This window comes from Saccopteryx leptura, chromosome 1, assembly GCF_036850995.1.
Source record: "Saccopteryx leptura isolate mSacLep1 chromosome 1, mSacLep1_pri_phased_curated, whole genome shotgun sequence".
Taxonomy (NCBI): domain Eukaryota; kingdom Metazoa; phylum Chordata; class Mammalia; order Chiroptera; family Emballonuridae; genus Saccopteryx; species Saccopteryx leptura.
Window position 1 is genome coordinate 85,950,345 of NC_089503.1, and position 19,395 is coordinate 85,969,739.

A 19,395-nucleotide genomic window follows, 5' to 3' on the forward strand; every position below is an offset into this window, starting at 1 on the left:
TATTTTTTTATTGACTTTCCCATGCTGGCTTTCATGAAACAAGTATAAAAGAGGAAAAAACTTTTTTCCATTTACCATTTGAGTTCTTCAGCTGGGGCCCTTTCAATTACCTAGACTGACAAAAAAACAAAACAAAACACAATAAAAATAAAGCAGATTAAAAAGAAAAAAACTAACAAAAGTCTATTAACACGTGCATCATCAGACACATGGGAGCAGTCAGTGATGAGTAACTCAAAAACATGGTTATAACTTGGGCTTATATAGCATCTTAACAAAAGAATAATACATTTTTAAAACAGTGACCAGGAAAGGAGAAGAAGTTTGTGTTTTTAGGGAAAGTGAATATATTGAAGAAAAATAAAGAGAGTATGGTTTATTATGTAGTTCCCTCTGATAGCATCTGTTCAGTAAACCAGTATACTACATGTGTTAGGTTTGCTCCCTTGCACTTTGTCTAACTGCTGCATGAGCACAGGGCAGTGCCATGTGTATATAGTGTACATAAGGGTGCTTGCCCTCAGGGCAGCAGATTGCAAAATGTGGATTGTATGATACCATTGGGAAGGGCCATTGTTTATTGGAGAAGGGGTTTTTCCCACAGTCTGTTTTGCTTGTGAATACTGAGAAAGAGGAGAGCAGTTTTCCCTGCCTGATTGTTCACCCGCCATTGTAAGACTCTAATAAACGGAATGGCCCACCATTTTTTTGGCTCCACAGTTCCTTTTCTGTCTTCTTGTATGCAATGTGAACCTGCATGGCCATGACCACTGGCCCTATACCATCTTAGGGCTGAGAAGGGTCTAGAATTGTCTCTGGTGGTTAACTTCTGTCTTTCCTGATAGAGAGAGGAAAAGGGACAACTTTATAAAGTTACAGCTTTCTTTTTTTTTTTTTTAATTATAATTTTATTTTTTTAATGGTGACATCAATAAATCAGGATACATATATTCAAAGATAACATATCCAGGTTATCTTGTCATACAATTATGTTGCATACCCATCACCCAAAATCAGATTGTCCTCTGTCACCTTCTATCTAATTTTCTTTGTGCCCCTCCCCCTCCCCCTTTCCCTATCCCCCTTCCCCCACCCCCCCCTAACCACCACACTCTTATCAATGTCTCTTAGTCTCACTTTTATGTCCCACCTACGTATGGAATAATGCAGTTCCTGGTTTTTTCTGATTTACTTATTTCACTTTGTATAATGTTATCAAGATCCCACCATTTTGCTGTAAATGATCCGATGTCATCATTTCTTATGGCTGAGTAGTATTCCATAGTGTATATGTGCCACATCTTCTTCATGCAGTCATCTATTGATGGGCTTTTTGGTTGTTTCCAATCCTGGCCACTGTGAACAATGCTGCAATGAACATGGGGCTGCATGTGTCTTTGCATATCAATGTTTCTGAGTTTTGGGGGTATATACCCAGTAGAGGGATTGCTGGGTCATAAGGTAGTTCTATTTTCAGTTTTTTTAGGAACAACCATACTTTCTTCCATAATGGTTGTACAACTTTACATTCCCACCAACAGTGTATGAGGGTTCCTTTTTCTCCACAGCCTCTCCAACATTTGCTATTACCTGTCTTGTTAATAATAGCTAATCGAACAGGTGTGAGGTGGTATCTCATTGCAGTTTTGATTTGCATTTCTCTAATAACTAATGAAGATGAGCATCTTTTCATATATCTGTTGGCCATTTGTATTTCTTCCTGGGAGAAGTGTCCATTCATGTCCTCTTCCCATTTTTTTATTGGATTGTTTGTTTGTTTGTTGTTGAGTTTTATGAGTTCTTTGTATATTTTGGATATTAGGCCCTTATCTGAGCTGTTGTTTGAAAATATCATTTCCCATTTAGTTGGCTGTCTGTTTATTTTGTTATCAGTTTCTCTTGCTGAGCAAAAACTTCTTAGTCTGATGTAGTCCCATTCATTAATTTTTGCCTTCACTTCTCTTGCCTGTGGAGTCAAATTCATAAAATGCTCTTTAAAACCCAGGTCCGACTGACCTGTGGTGGCGCAGTGGATAAAGCATCGACCTAGAAATGCTGAGGTTGCCGGTTCGAAACCCTGGGCTTGCCTGGTCAAGGAACATATGGGAGTTGATGCTTCCAGCTACTCCCCCCTCCTCCCTCTCTCTCTCTCTCTCTCTCTCTCTCTCTCTCTCTCTCCTCTCTAAAAATGAATAAATAAATAAAAAATTAAAAAAAAATAAAAAAAATAAAACCCAGGTCCATGAGTTTAGTACCTATGCATTCTTCTATGTACTTAATTGTTTCAGGTCTTATGTTTAGATCTTTGGTCCATTTTGAATTAATTTTAGTACAAGGGGACAAACTGTAGTCCAGTTTCATTCTTTTACATGTGTCTTTCCAGTTTTCCCAGCACCATTTATTGAAGAGGCTTTCTTTTCTCCATTGTGTGTTGTTGGCCCCTTTATCGAAAATTATTTGACTATATCTATGTGGTTTTATTTCTGGGTTTTCTATTCTGTTCCATTGGTCTGAGTGTCTATTTTTCTGCCAATACCATGCTGTTTTGATTGTCGTGGCCCTATAATATAGTTTGAAGTCAGGTATTGTAATGCCCCAGCTTCATTCTTTTTCTTTAGGATTGCTTTGGCTATTTTGGGTTTTTTATAGTTCCATATAAATCTGATGATTTTTTGTTCCATATCTTTAAAAAATGTCATTGCAATTTTGATGGGAATTGCATTAAATTTGTATATTGCTTTGGGTAATATGGCCATCTTGATTTTATTTATTCTTCCTATCCAAGAACAAGGAATATTCTTCCATCTCATTATATCTTTTTCAATTTCCCTTAACAATGGTTTATAGTTTTTATTATATAAGTCCTTTACATTCTTTGTTATGTTTATTCCTAGGTATTTTATTTTTTTTTTGTTGCAATCGTGAAGGGGATTATTCTTTTGAGTTCGTTCTCAAATGTTTCATTGTTGGCATATAGAAAGGATATTGACTTCTGTATGTTAATTTTGCATCCTGCGACCTTACTGTATTGGTTTATTGTTTCTAGTAGTCTTTTTGTGGATTCTTTGGGGTTTTTGATGTATAGGATCATATCATCTGCAAAAAGTGATACCTTTACTTCTTCTTTTCCGATATGGATGCCTTTTATTTCTTTGTCTTGTCTGATTGCTCTGACTAGAACCTCTAGTACCACATTAAATAAGAGTGGAGAGAGTGGACAACCCTGTCTTGTTCCTGATTTAAGGGGGAAAGCCTTCAGTTTAGTGCCATTTAATATGATGTTAGCTGATGGTTTATCATATATGGCCTTTATCATGTTGAGATATTTTCCTTCTATACCCATTTTGTTGAGAGTCTTAAACATAAAATTGTGTTGTATTTTATCGAAAGCCTTTTCTGTGTCTATTGATAAGATCATGTGGGTTTTGTTCTTTGTTTTGTTGATATGGTGTATTACGTTAACCGTTTTACGTATGTTGAACCATCCTTGAGATTCTGGGATGAATCCCACTTGATCATGATGTATTATTTTTTTAATATGTTGTTGTATTCGATTTGCTAGTATTTTGTTTCATATTTTTGCATCTGTATTCATGAGGGAGATTGGTCTGTAATTTTCTTTTTTTGTTCTATCTTTGCCTGGTTTTGGTATCAGGGTTATGTTTGCCTCATAAGATGTGTTTGGAAGTATTGCTTCTTCTTCAATTTTTTGGAAGACTTTGAGTAGAATAGGAACCAAGTCTTCTTTGAATGTTTGATAAAATTCACTGGTATAGCCGTCAGGGCCTGGACTTTTATTTTGGGGGAGGTTTTTAATGGTTTTTTCAATTTCTTCTCTACTAATAGGTCTGTTTAGGCTTTCTGCTTCTTCTTGACTCAGTCTAGGAAGGTTGTATTGTTCTAAGAATTTATCCATTTCTTCTAGGTTGCTGAATTCAGTGGCATAAAGTTTTTCATAGTATTCTACAATAGTTCTTTGTATATCTATGGTGTCCGTAGTGATTTCTCCTCTTTCATTTTGGATTTTGTTTATATAAGTTCTTTCTCTTTTTTCCTTGGTACGTCTTGCCAAGAGTTTGTCAATTTTGTTGACCTTTTCAAAGAACCAGCTCCTTGTTCTATTAATTTTTTCTATAGTTTTTCTGTTCTCTATTTCATTTATTTCTGCTCTGATTTTTATTATCTCCTTTCTTTGGCGGGTTTTGAGTTGTCTTTATTCTTCTTTTTCTAGTTCCTTAAGGTGTGAAGTGAAGTGGTTCATTTGAGCTCTCTCTCGTTTGTTCATATATGCCTGAAGTGATATGAACTTCCCTCTTATCACTGCTTTTGCTGCATCCCATAGATTCTGATATGTCATATTGTCATTTTCATTTGTCTGTATATATCTTTGGATCTCTGCACTTATTTCTTCTTTGACCCATTCATTTTTTAAAAGTATTTGTTTAGTTTCCACATTTTTGTGGGATTTTTTCCCTCTTTTTTGCAGTTGAAGTCTAGTTTTAAGGCTTTATGATCAGAAAATATGCTTGGTACAACTTCGATTTTTCTGAATTTGCTGATGTAGTTTTTGTGGCCCAACCTATGGTCAATTCTTGAGAATGATCCATGTACACTGGAGAAAAATGTATTCTCATTCACTTGGAGATGAAATGTCCTGTAGATGTCTATCATATCCAGGTGCTCTAGTGTTTTGTTTAAGGCCACTATGTCTTTGTTGATTCTCTGTTTGGATGACCGATCTAGAGCCGTCAGCGGTGTATTGAGGTCTCCAAGTATGATTGTATTTTTGTCAGTTTTTGTTTTAAGGTCAATAAGTAGCTGTCTTATATATTTTGGTGCTCCTTGGTTTGGTGCATATATATTAAGAATTGTTATGTCTTCTTGATTCAGTGTCCCCTTAGCCATTATGAAATGGCCATTTTTGTCTCTGAGTATGTTTGCTGTCTTGTAATCAGCATTATCAGATATAAGTATTGCTACACCTGCTTTTTTTTTGGATGTTATTTGCTTGGAGTATTGTTTTCCAGCCTTTCACTTTGAATTTGTTTTTATCCTTGTTACTTAGATGAGTTTCTTGTAGGCAGCATACAGTTGGATTTTCTTTTTTAATCCATTCTGCTACTCTGTGCCTTTTTATTGGTGAGTTTAATCCATTTACATTTAGTGTAATTATTGACACTTGTGAGTTCCCTATTGCCATTTTATAGATTGCTTTCTGTTAGTTTTGTGTCCTGTTTGATCCTTCTCTTTCATCTTTCTATCTTTTGTTTTTATTTGTTGTATTCCATACATCTTTTCTCTGTTGCTATCTTTTTTAAATCATGTGCTTCTGTGGTGGTTTTTTTAATGGTGGTTACCTTTAAGTAATGAAGAGGGTTCCTACCCTATTCATTGTAGTGCACTATTTTGTGAGTACTTTTGCACTCCATTATCCTTTGCTACTGTTAATCTCCATCCTCTCCTCCCCCTTTCTTTTTGTTGTTGTCATAGTTTAAATTTGGTTTTATTGTGTTCTTCTTGGAGCTTGTACTTGTGGCTTTGGTTTTTTTTGTTCTTTGTATCTGATTGGAGAACCCCCTTTAGTAATTCCTGGAGTGGGGGTTTTCTGATGATAAATTCCTTCATCTTTTCTATATCTGTGAATGTTTTTATTTCTCCTTGATATTTGAAGGTTAGCTTTGATGGGTATAGTATTCATGGCTTAAAGTTCCTCTCTTTCAGGACTTTAAATATTGGGGTCCACTCTCTTCTAGCTTGTAGAGTTTCTGCTGAGTAATCTGATGATAATCTAATGGACCTTCCGTTATATGTTGTATTCTTCTTTTCCCTGGCTAGCTTGAGAATTTTTTCTTTGCCATTGGTTTGTGCCAATTTCATTATGATGTGCCTTGGAGTAGGTTTGTTGGGGTTAAGAAAACTCGGAGTTCTGTTTGCTTCTTGAATTTGAGGCTTTAGTTCTTTCCACAGGCTTGGGAAGTTCTCATCTATTATTTGTTTGAGTATGTTCTCCATTCCATTTTCTCTCTCTTCTCCTTCTGATATACATATTATTCTTATGTTATTCTTTTTGATGGAGTCAGATAATTCCTGTAGGGCTATCTTATTTTTTTAAATTTTTGAGTCTCTTTCTTACTCTCTCTGTTGTGCCTCAGGTTGTTTGTCTTCTATTTCACTAATCCTACCTTCTATCTGGCCTGTTCTATTAGCTAAGCTTGTTACCTTGTCTTTCAGCTCGTGTATTGAGTTTTTCATCTCTGTTTGATTTGTTTTTATAGTTTCAATTTCCTTGGAAATATATTCTTTGTGTTCATTGAGTTGTTTTTTGAGCTCCCTAAATTGCCTTTCTGTGTTTTCTTGTATGTCTCTTAGTATTTTTAGGATTTCTATCTTGAGTTCTCTGTCATTTAGCTCCAAGGTTTCCAATATATTAAATTTTTTCACCATAGATTTTTCCTCATCTATCTGTGTTACCTCTCTTTCTTTTGTATCCATGATATTCGATTTACTCTTCCTTAATGGCATCTGAAGGTGGTTTTGTTGATAGTATTAATGAGATTTAATAAAGAATAAAAAGTTAAAAAGTAAAAATAAAAAATCAAAGAGTTTTTTTTAAAAAAATAATTAAATAAAGAAAATTAAAATAAAAAAATTTTTAAATAAAAGGAAATTATTCCCCCCTCCTTTTTTTCTCTCCTCTGCTCTCCCCTCTTTCTTGAGAAAATCTTGTGGTGAACTGTGAGTTATATTGTACTAAATAGAACAAACAATGCCTGTACTGTGGTGCCTGAATTGGGGAGAAGTAATAAAGGGGCAAAAAAAAAAAAAAAAAAAAAAAAAAAAAACAGAAAAAATAAGGGGTATGGACCCACAAAAAGCAAATAAGGAAAAAATTTGGGTCAAGAATAAAATGATTTGCTTTTAGGTGTTGGTTGACTAAGAGTTATGATGTGAGGAATAAGAGGGAAACAGGAAAATGGGGGGACAAATTAAGGAATTACTATTGTATTTAGTAGAACAAGAAGTAGATAAAATGGAGAGCCAGGGATGGGAGCACTGCTAGTGAGTTAAAAAGGTGAAGTAAAAAACCCCCAAAACCCACAAACATAAGTTTGAGTCCCAGATAAGATAATTTGTTTGTTATTGAGGTTTGAATGAGAGGAGACGTAAAGGAGAAAGGAAGAAACTAATATAGAGGGAGAAAAGAAAGAGAGAGAGAGAAAAAAAAGAGGGTACCACTAAAAGAAGAAAAAAGAAAAAAGAGGAGAAAGAGAGAGAGAGAATTAAGGGTTTTGGAGTGCAACCCTCATAGAGAGAAAGGAAGAGGAAAGAAAAGATAATGGGAGATGTAACACTTATGGGTAGTGCAGTTAAAGGAGAGGAGAGAGTAAGACTGGCAGAGAGTTAAACGACCAAATTGGAGGAGGAAAAAAAGAAAAAAAAATCAAGAATGAAGATAAGAGAAAGAAACAAACAAATATAATAAAATGGGATAAGTTATAAAGTCTGCGTATTATTCTTGATTTTGAGAGGTTATCTTCTTGCTTTTTCTTTTCTCTCCCTCTTCCTGGTCGGTGACTCTGTACCCTGGGTTCTGCCCCTTTGGCATGCTCAGGTAGAGGTTTGCAGTTGATAAGTCTCTATGGCGATGTCATGTATTGTGCTTCAGTCTCATTGGCAGTCGAGGCTCATTAGCATTTATAGGCTCCGCCAGTGAGAGAGTCCGTGTTCCTGGAGCCTCTCTCCTAGTCTTTCCTTCCTCAATTAGTAGCCTGATAATCCAGCTATGGGGTTGCTGCTGCCTCTGCCTGGATAGTTAGAGGCTCAAAGAGCTGGCCACTTTCCACTCTATTCCCACTCAGCACAGGGCTCTGGGTAAGGCTTAGTCAGTCAGAGCTGCTAGCATAATCAGGTAGGGCTTCCACCCACTCAAAGACCTCTGGCTCTGCCACTCTGTCCGGTAACACGGGTGGGCACCCACTCCTGGGGCGCTTGGAGGAAACTCTCGCTCACTATCTGCGCGCACAGACCAGGATATCAGGCCGGAAGTCTCACCCTCTGAGTGAAACCCCCTCACACACGGAAAAGTTGCAGCATTGGAATTGGCTCTCGCTCCCTCCCCGTGCGTGGCTCCCTCAGGGTGCTGGGGCAGCTTGAGATTCCACTTTTGGCCCACACAAAGGCCCCTGACTCTGCCCCTCTGTGGGATAAGACGGGCTCCCACTCCTGACGTGATGGGAGGAATCTCTTGCCCTCTCTCCGTGCGCACAGACCAGGATATCAGGCCAGCCACCTCACCCTCTGAGTGAAACCCCTCCTGCACGGAAAAGTTGCAGTGTTGGAATTGGCTCTCACTCCCTTCCCATGCGCGGCTCCCTCAGGGCGCTGGGGCAGCCCGGAGATTCCGCTTTCAGCCCACACAAAGGCCCCTGACTCTGCCTCTCTGTGGGATAACACGAATGCCACTGCTGAGGCAGTCGGAGGAATCTCTCACCCACTATTTGCATGCACCGACCAGGAGATCGGGGAAAATGGCTGCCCCACTTGTCTTTCTTTGTCTGGGTTTGGCGCGAGTCTTAGCTTGTATTGACTGGGTTGCCACAGGCACAGTTTTTCCTCGGCTTGAATCTCCGTGCCAAAGCCTGGTTCGGCCGTTTGTGCCGCGGCCTGGATCTATTCACCCCTTACCCGCCTCAGTTTCTATATTCTCAGTTCCCAGTGAAAGCCGCCCTGTTAAGGTTAGTGAGGAAAGCGGAGCATTTCTTACTCCCTATTTCCTTCGGGGTTTGATTATATATTTAGCCAATTTTTCGCTCAACCATACCTTCAGGTGTATTGCGAAACATCTGGAGGCTCCAAGGATAGGTTTTTCTGTTTCTGGTTGAAGATCTTGTTGAGTTTTGGGGGAGATTTATCGGTATCACTTCCTACCATGCCATTACGCTGATGTCATCTCTCAATTTACAGCTTTCTTTTTGGCAAATAGGAGGAGAGCCGACAGTTTTTCTTGTATCTGCTTATTTTCAATTACTTTCAGCTCAAAACATGCTTATGCCAAAGTGGCACATTGGGGGTGGGAGCGCACATTCTGAGACCCTTCATCAGCCAGCATCTGGTGAAAGCCACATAGCAAGGATGTGAGGATGACTTCCAACCAACATTCAGAAGGGAGATAAGTTTCTCAGTCTAACAGTTCATAAGAAAATGAATTCTGCTATAAAAAACAAACAAACTACACACACACACACACACACACACACACACACACACACACACAAGCTTAGAACCTGCTCCTTCCTCAATCAAGCCTCAGAGAAGACTAATCGCTACAATCTTGATTACAGCCTCATGAGAAATCTCAAGGCAGAGGACCCAGGTAAGCCATGTGCAGATTTCTGACCCACAGACTATGAATAATAATTGTGTTTTATTTTGTTTTGTTTTAAGAGTTTATTTATTCATGTTTTAGAGAAGGGAGAGAGAGAGAGAGAGAGAGAGAGAGAGAGAGAAGGGGGAAGGAGCAAGAAGCATCAACTTCCATATGTGCCTTGACCAGGGAAGCCAAGGGTTTCAAACTGGCGACCTCAGCATTCTAGGTTGATGCTTTCTTTATCCACTGCACCACCCACAGGTCAAGCAACTGTGTGTTGTTGAAGCTGCTGCATTTGTGATAATATGGCACGCAGAAATAGGTAACTAATCTATGACTTTTTTTTATTTAGGAAATTAAATTTAATTGGATGACATTGATCAATAAGAATACATAGGTTTCAGGTAAACATTTCTATAGCATTTGAACAGTTGATTGCGTTGTATGCCCATCACCCAAAGTCAAATCATTTTAAGTCACTGTATATTTGTCTCGCTTTACTCCCTCCCCCGAACCCTGTAACCACTTCACTTTTATCTATGTCCATAAGTCTCATTTTTATATCCCACCTATGTGTGAAGTCATATAGTTCTCAGCTTTTTCTGATTTGTTTATTTCACTTAGTATAATGTTCTCAAAGTCCTCATTTAAATAGTTCATTCAGGAAGATAGGGTTGTATATCAATTCTAAATCAAAACATGAGATTAAAATAATTAGGTTCAACTTTGAGCACATCACTCTTTAAAACACTTTATTCCATTACAAACTCCTTAATGATAAACCTCTATTATACTGCTTTGATCTCCAAGTATTCAGCCATGTGCTTCCTTAACACAGTAGAAACATTTTTATGACAAATCAATTTTATTTTAAGTCAGAGTAATGTAAAGTTACCCACCGAATACTCATGGGTTATTTGTAAGGCAGATTATACTTTTTAAAAAAGAAACTCACATCTAGTATAGCAGAGAAACAACTGGAAATATCCTGAATATCCATCAATAAATTGGAAAAGGAGTTAATTAAATTATGGCATATAGATACTATGAAATACCATGTCAACATTTCAAAGAATGAGTGACCTCTTTATCTACCAACAACAGATACCATTGAATTTGGGGAAAACATGAAAAATGGTATGTAGAAACAATCTAATTTTTTAAAGCTACATTTTACATACATGAATGTGTATGTAAAGAACTAGGAAGGTACATACCAAACTGTTGACAGTGTTAAGTAGAGAGGATGGGGAGAGAGAGGAAGGCTTTATTATTTAACTGTACAAAGTTATAATGATCCACTTTTTCAACATACCTACATTATTATTGTAATATTTAAAAATCAATAAAAACTATATTTAAAAAACAAAAGAAATAGTCTTTTCTGGGTTGCTCCTTTCAGGCCCTTCAAAACAATAGAATCAGGAGTAATAGCTCTTTTCCCCCTTTTGGATGAAACTCTTAAAAAGCAGTGAGGAGATATACTACAATGTATTGGGTAGAAAATGTAAACATCGAAGATGTGATAAAAAATTCTGAATACTACATTTGTGAATCACATTTAACTAACATAAAATAATTTTTAGGAAATGTTTGGAAATTGAGAAATGGGTAGGTAGTTGAAATAAATGGTTTATAGTAGCTATTTTAAATGTGGTGTCATTCTATGCTTTCTAGTTTAAATATGCTTAAAGCTCTTATTTAAAAGTTACAGACTGTTGGTTCACTCCAGTAGAAGTCATCTAGCAACAAAGCAAATTCTGATTGTGAAGTGGCTGAAATTTTACTGTTTTTCAGAAAGAAAGAAAAAATGCATATTTCTCTTGTATGGAGATTAACCAATTTGGCTTCCTCATCATTACTTCGAAAGCATTTCAGTGGCTCTTCTGCAATGAGCTATAAGACATTAAATTGTTCACATAAATGTTTAAATTAAAAAAAGAACAGGGTTGGGCTAGACAACATTCAAGTTTCCCGCTGTGACATTCAGAGCTTTCTAGATTCCACAATTTTGTCTCTGTCTCCACAGTGATTTTTATAATGTAAAACATGATTCCTCACGGGTGCTGCTGTGCTTTTGGCAAACACCCTTCACCACGACCCAAAGTCCCATGTCCATTGTATACACTACTAACATCCTAAAACACTTGGTTTTGTTATGTCACTAAATAAGATGAATGAGGTTTGAAGATTATCCTATTATAAGAAAATTCTAGACTCCTCTCCCTGGAGATCATTTTCTTGATAAAAGTAGTATAAAACATCATCTTTTTTGCAACAATTGATTCATATACCATAATAAATGGGCGAACTTTACCATATGCATAAAAACTTCATGAAATGTAAAGTCCTCAAGACAGCTTTTAAAAGTAAAAACAGTAAAATAGATTTTGTATATATCTTTGGAAGAGAAGAAATATATGGCAGAACAAATCTGAGTGTAATATTTTTATGGGTGCAAACTGGGTACAGATGAGTTGATACAAATACATGACAGCTAATATATTTATTAAAGCTATTGCTACTGGAAAAAAGAAGAGAGTTTTTTAAAGTCTCCAGCTAGAATTTTAGAATAAAAGAATTATTATTTCTTATGATATTTACAGCTAAATAAATAATGTGGGAAAGGGGATAGAATCTAAGTTAATATAGTTGCTGAGATGTATGTTAAGTAGAAATACCAGAAAAGTACTCTTAATTTTAGACCCAGAATTATTTTATTGGAAAATGTTATATCTCTGTAATTTAATCATATGTAAAGCTTTGTGACACTTGTTGTTTCTGAATTGTAGTGAGCCAACTCCAAAATAGCCCCAAATAACCCCTGCCTCTGGGTATTCCTACCCCTGTGTAGGAATTCCTACTCTCCTTTTAACTATGCGCGAGACCATGGCTTGTTTACAAACATACCTCTGTAATTTTGTCGCTTGAGTTAAACTTCTGTCTTGATAAAGCAAACTAATAAAACATTGTGGAGAGGGGGGAAATTTCTCCTTTCTTCTCTTAGTTCTTCTGGCTGGTTAAACCATTAAAATGACAAAAGACAGATTAACAGGAGAAAATAACCAAATGTAATCATGAATGTATGTACAGGGTTTCCATAAAAATATGGAGCTGGAAGACAAATCTTTCAGTGGAAGATTATATGCTATTTTGAGTGATAAGGAAAGTGATTAGGGACTCAGAGGGGAAGAAGGCGGGTCACATAGATTTGGAAAAGCAAATGTTTGGTAAACAAATGTTTTCTGGGCCTTCTTTGCTTAACACTGGGACACACAGATGACTTTGATCAAAGGGACCACAGTAGGCTTCTCCCTGTCTACCACCCCTACTTCATATTAAACTATTGTTATCTATGTTGCTACCTCCCTTCCTAGTCCTCTAAATTGTCTTAGGCATTAGAGGGTAAAAATGTTCTTCTTTAGTCTTTTGTTTCTTAAAAATAGTCAATTTACAATTATCAATATCCCAAAGAGGCCAATTTTAGGGTGGCAATCCGTGCTGCTCTTCAATGTGAAAATGGAGGTATCGCTTACATATGCCTCATGTCCAGGAAGTCATCGGCTCTTGTGACAATATAACTAAGTTTTTTGAAATAGTTTATTGTTATAATTATTCTTCTTCTTTGCCATACAATTTTTAAATTACTTCAGAAAATGAAAGCAGGTTAACTCAGGTTTAAAATGTAATCAGGATAACACCATGCTAATATCTATAAAAAGCAATATATATATATATCTATAAGCATTAATGTAAAAAATAAAAAAAGACAAGACTTAAAGCTCACAAACATAATAAAATATTCCATTTTTAGGATTTTATGTAAGAATTCTTTTAATTAGTTTTAAGAGTCCAAAAGAATAGAGAAAAATAATTTCTTGTTAGAGGTCTGTCTTTGAAGATGGGATCATGACCCCAGGAATAAACTGGATTCATCTGGTATTTTTGTTCAGTGGAGTTTGGCACAAGCTGTAATAATCTTTTCATCTATAGTTATCTTTATTTTAAAGTTAGATGTCAGCCCCCTGAATTGTTAGATACTTAGATTTAAACGATAATGAAGCTTCTTGTACTTTTATGAGTAGAGATGAAAGTGACCTGGAGACCTGGCATCCTGAGAATTTATAAGCCTGCTCTGTGGAGGGTATTTGAGCTTTCTCTGCTGAACCTTCTATTGCTGTTCTATAACCAAGCATTAAACCAGACGAAATGATCTTTGTACATTTAATGCTCACTCTTAAAAGTTAAATGGGAACAAGGAGCTCTTAAATGTTGCAATCAGAGAATTTCGAAACTGAGGAAGACTTTAGAGATTAACCAATTTGACTTCCTCACTTCACAAATGAATACACAGAGAAATGTAACTATTGAAACACATGTGATTCATTCTATCTTAGGGGGAAATAAGACCAGAAAAGTTAAGGGATCTGTTCAAGTTTACAAAGTATGCCAGGAAACTGCGATTCCGCCTCAAATCTGCCCGATTTTCAAACTAGTTTTCTGCTCATGACACCATTCTGCTTTTCATAAAAATCATCCAAAGTGAGAATCTGACTTACAGGGATCCAAAGAATAAGAGCTATTTAAACAAAGGAAACCCTTAAATAGTGTAAAGTGGCCTTCCAACAACAGATAGGAAAAGGCTTGTTCAAGGTGTTATGTTCAAAATGTTAAAAACACAATTCTCATTAAAATAGACAGTGACCATGTGTTAAAGAGTTGTTTACAGAATAGTAAAATTGATTCAGTGAGTATTTGCAGAACAAACATTTATACAGTCAATCCAAAAAGAGTAATAAAGCGTTTGATAGACTAGATTTTTAAAAACTTTTAATGTCTATAAATTGATGTCTATAAGGGAATAAAACCATAATCTGTGGGTTTATTGTTTTCTACTAAAGAGTGCATACAATTTATACTGATAAAAATTATATGTAATTTATCAGTGTACTGACCATACAAAGTTCAAGCCCTAATTGATAGTTAATAGTAAATCAAGCAAAAGTATATTTTACTTAAAAAGTAGATAACCCCCCTGACCAGATAGTGGCACAGTGGACAAAGCATTGGCCTGGGATGCTGTGGACCCAGATTCGAAACAACAAGGTTGCCAACTTAAGTGCAGGCTCATTCGGCTTGAGCGTGGGATTGCTGGCTTAAACATGGGATCATAGACATGATCACATGATCACTAGCTTGAGTCCAGAAATCGCTGGCTTGAGCCCAAGGTTGTTTGCTTGAGCAAGGGGTCACTGGCTTGGCTGGAGCCCTCTGGTTAAGGAATATATGAGAAAGCAATCAATAAACAACTAAAATTCCACAGCTATAAATTTTGATGCTAGTCATCTCTCCATTCCTGTCTGTCTCTCTCTTACTAAAAAAAAAAAAAAAAAAAATTAGATAATCCTTTGGTAAACCTATTACATAACATCCCAGAGTTACATTAAAATAAAATATAGTCATCCTTTTGTCCTATTTTCAAGTTTGATAATATACTGAGCTGCCTTCTTTGCCCATGGTTGAGATATTGGTGACTAGAGGCAGTACAGCACTCCTGTGGACTGGGAAGAACAGTCTGAGTCCTAAACCCAGAAAAAAAGCCTAAGTACTTAGGGAGAGCACAATTCATCACAATTTGAAAGGACACCAACTGCCCTGGCCTGATAGCTCAGTTGGTTAGAGCATCATCCAGAAGCACAGAGGTGGCCAGTTCAATGCCTGGTCAGGGCACATACAGGAGCAGATCGATGTTCCTGTCTGTCTCTCCCTCTCTCCCTTCCTTGCTCTCTCTCTCTCTCTCTCTCTCTCTCTCTCTAAATTCAATACAATAAACATTAAAAAAAAAACCAACCCAAAAAACAGCTTGGTTTCCTCACAGGGCAGTGAACCAGTCAAGCTAATAAATTATTAGCTTCTATTCAAACAGATAGTATTTGATCTGATTGTGCCAACCTACACACTTCACAGCCAGCAATCCCAAGAAAGCATGATTCAGTAAATGCAGTTCTGAAAGCCAGTGATATGGTCCATATTACGGTCTTTGATGGAATGCTCATCCACAAAATGTCTCTAAATTTCCACTGAGGTGGATTATAGCATATCCTTTCCGTACGCCTCGGAGTTTTGGTAGCTATCTGGCAACTACATGTTTAAAGTTAAACTCCTTAACCAGTATATAGACAAAAGTGTACTACTAATAAACCATGTTGGGGCTGGAATTGAACTTCTTACAAAAGCTGAGGAGCTGAACAAGATGTGCACATAGAGAACCATGTGCACATGTCTTCCCAGAGGTGGCCCACAGAGGCTACTCCTTGCAAGATACTCAGCTACTCTAAAAGCCGTTTTGGTTACACTGGGACACTGGCAATTGGACACTAGCACTTGATAAAAAGTTCTGGGCATCCCAACCCTATCCTGAGGGAAATTGCTCTTTTTACTCAGTTTCTATCTTGCATTCTGCCTCAAAATTTGTTCTTGCACTAAGTCTCTGAGATTTTTACTTAACCTGTTATTCCTAAATGAAGCCCTTGGACCTGCTGGCAGATTTGACCTGCACGGTTTAAAATTGTAAAATGTGAAGGGATGGAAAATTATCTTGTCCTTTTACCTCAACTGAGATGAGGTTGGAACTTTCCAATACACATCAACTGTAAAGTAAGAGAAAACCTACAAAACCTCATGAAAGAATATAAAGCATAGTCATTTCTGATGTGGCTTCATATAACTTTAGATACAAATAATGTTGTTTTTAGGAATTGAATCCCTTTCCCTTTTTCTCATATATATATGGAGAACTCTGGAAAAATAAATCATGTTTATTTTTCCATCCTCATATTTCTCCCTTCCCCACTCCTTCTCCACCTCCTCTCCCTTTCCCTAGTGTGGGGTTTCAAAGAGGCTGCGGTGAGCCTTCACTTTTCTGTCCACTTGAAAATTAATGTGTTCAAAGGAAGTCACTAGACCTATTTTCATTCTTGTCCTTACTACATCTTAGAGGGAAAACAGAAATACATGCAAACTTCACAGACATGTGACTATCTATTCAACAGCTATTTCCGAACCAACATTAACTTTAGCAGTGGAATTGAGCCCAATAATAACAATTGCTTCTGAAGAGCGACTGACAGTCAGAAGTCCATTTTAGCTTTTCTATGACTCCTTATTGTCTATGAGTGTGTTGTCCTCTATGAATACCAGGGAAGATGAATACATATTGCTAAAAGTATGCAATATAATACCTGCGGAGTCTGAAGAATTGAGATCACTAATCAAGATCCATTAGTGCCCTAGTAAACTCGGAACACTGATGGGCAGTAAATACTTTCAAGTAGCTACTTGAAACTTAATGGAAAAGGACACAGACTAACCACAAGCAGTCATACAAGACCTGATTTTGAGGGTAGTATAATAGAAAAATTTTAGTTTCCAATCTGTACACAAATTGTTAAAAAAATCTATATTTGGTCTCTTTTTTCCCTTTAAATATATACAATTTGTCTTAGGAGAGAAGATGGACACATTCACCCTAAAGAAGAAATGCATCCAATTTTACCTGCATACAAATATTAGTTTAATTCAAATTGGTTTCCCTGTTTAACAAAATTAAGTAAGAAAAAAAGACTGAGAAAATATGACAGATCATCCAAGAACTGATGTTTACAAAATCTTCCTTCTGAAGTGACCATTGTAAACTAATTATTTTTAATTTTAATGTAAAGTATGCAGTTTACCTTAAATGAAATAGCACCTGGTGCTCTGCCCATATTTAATTTAGAATATTTGCAAAATCAAAAGGGTTAAAAAATTGTTTTTGATAAAACAATTATTCTTATCTTTCTCGTTATATTGGCCTATACCCTGTTTCTTCTCGGGCATTTCAGCGAGTCAGCCTTGTCCACTGGAGGCTTTATCCACTGAAGAATCCTCAGAGACTTCCTACTTTGAGGTTACTGTTGTTTGGTTCTTCCCACAGCCATACCCTCAGTGAGTCCTAGACCATAGACTTTTCTCCAAAAATTTGAGGATTTTTTTTTAGATAGTTCTATTCCTGGAAAGCATTTACTAAGTTAATGAAATTGCAGACACCGCAATTTCTTATTTCTTTTCTTGCTGCAGCAAGAACTAATTCTCTTTTTAATGGTGTCCCAATTCTTTGTTTCTCTCTTGGGCAGTTTTAGAGGAGAGCTTGTTTTGGATTTTGTTTTCTTTACCTAAATTGTCCTGTAGAGGGTGACACCTTTTACAAGACCTGAGTGTCTTCTGTCATTCTTTATCTTTCCCATAAGTCTTGTGCATATTGCTTAAGGTTTTCTTGGTATCAAACATCAGAACGTGATTCCCTGGCTTACGTACGTAGTAGGAAGGTTTTATTGAAAGAGTCCTGGAGTACCTCACAGAATTGAAGGAAGGAATATACAATTTATCCCAGTTTTGTAAAAGAAATAAGGTATAAAGTTATGGTAGGTAGACAGCATACAGGATAACGATTTCTTTTATTATATTTACCTAGTCTCAAATTAATATGTAGTACCTGTCTAATTTTAGATGTTTGAAAGTGAAACATCTCTGTCATGGAATTATGAAAAAAAATGTCCCGTCTGAACACATCATTCCACTATAACCATTCATAAGTGTTAGATGTTAGATAACCTCTGGCTGGTGACCCAATACAAAGAAGAAAACCTCTTTCCTGTGCTCCTCTGCAGTATGTGGACTCCAGCTTTTGCATTGTCTGAAGTCTGAATAATTAATCTTCACCATTCCAGGGAAATGCTCTCTTTCTTCCCGCAGAAAGAATTGACCATCAGCACTCCATTTTCCTCTGTTCCTCTACTACTCTTCTTATGCAGTTCCCACAGGAACTCAGTTTTAGAGGACATGATTCTTTTTCTAAGACTGTTTTTGCTGAATCACGAGGTCAGGGGGTGTTATTGCCTTTCATGGGACAGGAAAGGGAATTACGACTGACTCAACAGGAAAATAAAACTTTACAGTAGGTAAAATTGGTCAGAAAATGGCACAAAGAAGAAACATCATTTGGTTTGAGTGCAATTCAAATGTGATGCCAAGGATATGATACTTTCAGTCTCTACTAAGATTAAAAAAAGAGAGAGAGAGAAAGCTGAATATAAACAGTATTTGGATGACCAGAACTAATTTTTTTAATTTTTTTTTTTATTTTTGCTGATCCGTGTTACCCTGTTAGTTCTTTTTTTCTTTTTCTTAAATAAGCCTGTGTTATTTGCGTTATTGTAAACATTAAAAAGGTAGAAAAGATAACTGCAGGTGGGTTACATATTGGCAGAAAGAGACCACAGACACACAAACACCCTGCTGTATTTTTCTAATTTACCAGCCAAGATTTCAGAAATAGTGGGATGGGTAGCCGCACAGAGCAGAACAGATGCAGCTGACCTCGGTCCAGCTCTGCCCTCTCCTCCGGGTTTCCTACAGGGTATGCAGCTGGCTTGCAACACTTGCTGTTTAGATTGAATCCTAATAGAGCTGGGGAAAATAAAAAGAGTGAAATTCCTGCTGTGCTACTGTCACACTTGATGTGATTCTGATCATTAATGTGGTCCTAGGACATGATTCAGAAATCCATTTCCCCCAGTAACACTGAAACTGAGTTCAACAGCTCCCTAGAGAGTTCATTGTGGTCATTTATAAATATATATATACAGGATAACGATAAATATATATATATATATATTTTTGAGAGAGAAAAGGAAACATCGATTTTGTTGTTTCACTTATCCATGCATTCATTGGTTGAATTCTTCATGTGCCCTGACTAGGGATTGAACTCACAACAGTGGCATATCCAGGAGTGCTCTAAACAACTGAACTACCTGGCCAGGGCCTATAATACCTTTGAACATACCATTATAGTCAATCTGAGTGTTCTGTTAACCCAGAGTATGTGTAAAATACTGTATTAGAGAAGATGGAGATGGGGACCCATAACTGTGCCATGTACCTCTCCACAAAAGCTGTTCTTGCCTCAGTTTTTGGAGGTTTTAGGC